Genomic DNA, 4,809 nt, shown 5'->3' with positions numbered 1-4,809 from the left:
CTCTAAGGCTACATAAACCCCGTACACATCAGAATATTGGAAGCAAAAAAAAATAACACACACAGGGGAGCTGGGGGCACTGTCATACAGTGGTTCCGCTCCTTCCTCCTGGGCCGTGTCCAGAAAGTGGTGGTGGGACTATGTTGTTGGACATGTATCACTGTTGGTCTAAGTATGTGAAATGTAACCGATATGCTTTTGCGCCTAATTGAACCATTACGTGTAGTGCTGTATATAAGGAAACCATTACGATTGTAACTAACGCCTTATCTCGGTGGGGAGGGGTGTTTTGTACTAAAGTTCTCACCCTGGGCCAGCAGGGGGATACTGTAGATAGTTATGCAAATGAAGGATCGAAAGTGACGTTCAGTGATTGGATAGTTTGTATGCAAATGAAGGATCGAAAGTGACATTCAGTGATTGGGTAGTTTTAGAAAATGGCAACAGTTACTCAGTCAGTTCTGTCCCAGCTTACAAATAAAGAGCTGCTTTGGAAGAATCGCTGTGTCGTCTGATAAGTTCGCCCACAACTTAACAGTGGGGATGAGTGTTCAGACCCCTGGGCTCTCACTTGTGGGGTGCCTGAGGGTTCTGTCCTCTCCCCCATGCTTTTTAATATCGATATGAAGCCACTGGGAGAGATCATCAGGGGGTTTGGGCTGGGTGTCCATCAATATGCAGATAATACCCAACTCTACCTCTCTTTCAAATCAGAACCAGTGAAGGCAGTGAAGGTCCTGTGTGAGTGCCTGGAGGCGGTTGGAGGTTGAATGGCGGCTAACAGATTGAGGTTGAATCCTGACAAGACAGAAATACTTTTTTGGGGGGACAGGAGGCGAGCAGGTTTGGGGGACTCCCTGGTCCTGAATGGGGTAACTGTGCCCCTGAAGGACCAGGTGCACAGCCTGGGAGTCATTTTGCACTCACAGCTGTCCATGGAGGCACAGGTCAATTCTGTGTCCAAGGCAGCTGTCTACCAGCTCCACCTGGTACACAGGCTGAGACCCTCCCTGCCCGCAGACTGTCTCGCCAAAGTGGTGCATGCTCTAGTTATCTCCCGCTTGGACTACCTTGCCCCGACCTTGCCATGCTGCTGCCACCGCCGCAGTTGAGGAAGAGAGGTAGGAGAGCGCCAGGAGGGCAAGGACACGTGGCCGAGCCCAGGCCCAACCCAAGCCTACTCCACAGCAGACAGCACTCCAAGAGATCAGGCCAGGGCCTAGAGGAAGTCCATGTGACAGAGGAGACCCAGAAGAGAAGATATTACTTCTTAATTTTTTTAAAAAAAAGATTTTTTTTAAATAACATTTTTTTTTCTCCTTTCCAAAAAAAAGGATCCCCAGATTCTTTGAAAAAAATCTGGTAACCTTAGCTCAGACTCAGCTCAACTTGGCCGGGCGTCAGCAAGGGAGAAGCACAGAAGTGATGTCCAAGATGGTTGCAGTTGTTATGTACTGAAGTTCTCACCCTGGGCCAGCAGGGAGATACTGTAGATAGTTATGCAAATGAAGGATCAAAAGTGACGTTCAGTGATTGGATAGTTTTAGAAAGTTGCTACAGTAACGTTGTACAGGAGCTCTATATAAGCAGGCTGACTGAGCCCTTCAGTCAGTTCTGTTCTGGCCTCTGAATAAACAAGAGCTGTTTGAAGAATCGCTGTGTCGTCCAATATGTTCACCCACAACTTAACAGCAGCCGCTTGCTGCAGAAGCAGAAAGAGGCAGGAGGGCCTCGGTGCAGTGGAGACAAAGCGGATTTCGGCTGCCCGCAGTTCATATTTCTTTGGCCTCCTGCGATTCAGCAAGGCTTAGCCGCTTGCCAGAAAGTGTGGGCGTAAAACACCTTATTAGAATAAATGATGAGGTTAATAGCCAGGTCGATGAGAGGCAGGTAGTAAAATCAGAGGCAGAAGGACCTGACTACTCCATTTCCCTCTGACCTGGAGGAGGAACAGCAGCAGCAGCGGAGGGCAAGACCAGGCCCTACTCCCACCCCACTGCCCTCCGTCCTCCTCCTCCTGGTGCAATTCTTGGGGGTGAGGTCAGTCAGTGGCATTAATTCCCACCCCCCATAAACTCATGTCCTTGCTTCGCTTGAGGAAGCTGGGCTCAGAAAACCCTCGTCTCCAGTGCGATGTTCTTCGAGCTCCGCAATAAATTAAGCAAAGCTATAAAGATATCCAGCGATAAAGATTGATTTTTCGAGTCCACAGGAGGGGACCGTGCGGTCGTAATTTATGCATCTTTAAAGTTACCCGCGTAGGTCTCTACGACAAAACTTCCAGCGGGGCCCTGATCCAAACGACACGCATTTATCCCGGAAACAGACAGGAGACTCCTGTTCTTGATACAGCCTGACAAAGCTTCCACAGCTGTCCTTTGTCAACAACAAATTGTCACCGTTTTTTTGTGTTGAATATATGCTATACTTCAGGCAGAGGCAAACTCCGGCCCTCCAGATGTTTGGGACTACAATTCCCATCATCCCTAGCTAACAGGACCAGTGGTCAGGGATGGTGGGAATTGTAGTCCCAAACATCTGGAGAGCTGGAGTTTGCCTATGCCCCCTTTTTGGTAATTTATGGACCTAATAGGTATCTAGAGCCATTTGCACATAACAAAATATGTCTTTTATCATAAAATACATATTTTATGTAGGCACCCTTTATATAGAAAGGAGCAAACCAGTGATATTTTAGGGAGCAGGCTAGCAGATGGTGCCCATGACTTACATCCTAGGAGCCCACACAACACAAAACACTGTTGCTGTATGTAGGTTTTATTTCATTTGTTTTTTATCCTATATTTTGGAAATGTACATCCAAGGTTGTTTTTTTCTTTATTTTTGGGGGGGGGGCCAAGAGAGTGAGGCCCTAAGCTATAGCTTGCTTAGCTTATACGTAAATCTGGCACTGACTGTAAGGCACAGCCTGTGTGCAGGACCTAGGCATCTCCTCTTGCGCCCCCCCCCCCCGGAATTTCCCTTGGCTATACTCTCCCGCCCCCCCATCCCCAAAGACCATTGCCCCTCACTGGCACAGCTCCATGTCCTCCTTGAGATACATTCTCTCGGCTGGGGGGGGTCCTTGAACTTTGACAATGTCTCCAGGGCAGATCTCCTTTGCAACTAACAAGGCTTAAATTTCAGGGTCCCTAATCCCAGAGGGGCCCCAGAACAGTGGCATAGCGTGGGGGGTGCAGGGGGGGCCGGCCACACCGGGCGCAACATCTGGGGGGGCGCACTCGCACTCGCAGCTCTCTGCCCCTACCTGGCTCACTCACTCTCTCTCACTGCAGTGCTGGCTGTGCGAATCCGATCCGAGCCGCCGGGTTGCCGCTCACTGTGGAGGGGAGGGTGCCAGGCGTGCGGTGCGGTGCGGAGAGAGAGCGAGGGACTATCTGGGGGAGGGACAGTGCAGCGGGGGGGGGGGGTGCAAATTACTTGCCTTGCCCCGGGTGCTGACAACCCACGCTATGCCACTGCCCCAGAAGCAACTTTAGTCCACATTTCTTTAAAATCTTGGGTCTAGTATCCAATTAGGGGTCGTGGGTGGCGCTGTGGGTTAAACCACAGAGCCTAGGACTTGCTGATCAGAAGGTCAGCGGTTCGAATCCCCACGACGGGGTGAGCTCCTGTTGCTCGGTCCCTTCTCCTGCCAACCTAGCAGTTCAAAAGCACACCAGTGCAAGTAGATAAATAGGTACCGCTCCGGTACGACGAGTCACGCAGCACACCTTCCTCTTTTTGACTTCCTTCTTTGTTTGACCAGCTTCTAGCTAGGACTGCTCTGCTAGCTCTCAGCTAGCAGAAGCACTGGGATTATTCCCCCATATGGGGTAGACCCACATGTACATATTTGTGACTAATTCTGCCTTCAGGTATCCAACTGTGAACTGGTGTGAGTAAACTTCTTTTATTATCTTTGAATAAAATGGTGGCATCTTTATTCTTTTAAGAGGGGTGCAAGAGAACTTACCAGGAACATACAATTCAATCTGAGACAGATTGAATTATATAATAGTGAGAGGCTCACACGAGCCTGCAACCAGCTATTCTTTGTGTAAAGGGGAATGCACTCTGCTAATGCTTAAATTTCCTTTGCACGGAAAGACAAGCCTGCAGTCCTCCTATGCTGGCTTCCGTCATCACTCCTGAGTCTCGCTGCTCCAATCCTTGCATCCCATCTGGCTTCATGTATTCAGGCGCTGCATCCCAACCATTTCTGGAGTCTCAGTAGCTGCAGAGACAGCTTCCTGCCTCAGTTGTGTAATCGCTTAGCCAGGCATCCGACCAGCAGCTCGGGCGCCTTAATTATGATGAATAACGTCTCATCTCCCGGAGTCCATATCAGCAGGACTCCCTTACTTGCCCATGCTTGGTAAAAATCATAAATCAATCTGCTCTGGCTGCTGCGGATGGGGAAAGGAACCCATTCCCCCCCCCCAGACAGCATCTGTGGAACATCTGCCCAGAAAGAGATGTTTCCTGGGCACACACTTGACGTAGGTGACAAATAAAGGCCAGGGCTGCCTGCCCAAAAGCAGCTGGGCCTGGCTCCCTTTTGAACCCTAGTTCGGCCCCTGACTCTGAACGGGTCTCTGAGCCTGCTGACACTACTACGGATCAGCACATTCATTCTCCCATTGCTGGAGGTGCTGGAGACCACATAACACTGGTCTTGAAAGTGAAAAATGGGAAAAGTGGTACTGTACCAACAAAGATAGAGTGGCTTGCCAAATTATTGGAGTACTACAATATATCCAAAACAATGGGAGAAACTGGAAGGATCTCAAAAGAGAAGGCAGACAG

General features: G+C 49.7%; 1 long non-coding RNA gene across 1 annotated transcript; it reads left to right on the top strand.

The window, feature by feature from the left end:
• Positions 1-231: 231 nt before the first annotated feature.
• Positions 232-1,691, top strand: LOC310678074. Its single transcript, XR_014511600.1, has 2 exons — positions 232-384; positions 1,498-1,691. It is a non-coding gene; the product is annotated as an uncharacterized lncRNA (long non-coding RNA).
• Positions 1,692-4,809: the final 3,118 nt, after the last annotated feature.

The sequence above is a fragment of the Podarcis tiliguerta genome, assembly GCF_965153285.1.
Source record: "Podarcis tiliguerta genome assembly, chromosome: 1".
NCBI classification, from domain to species: Eukaryota; Metazoa; Chordata; class Lepidosauria; order Squamata; family Lacertidae; genus Podarcis; species Podarcis tiliguerta.
This window is presented reverse-complemented; position numbering and strand designations above follow the sequence as displayed.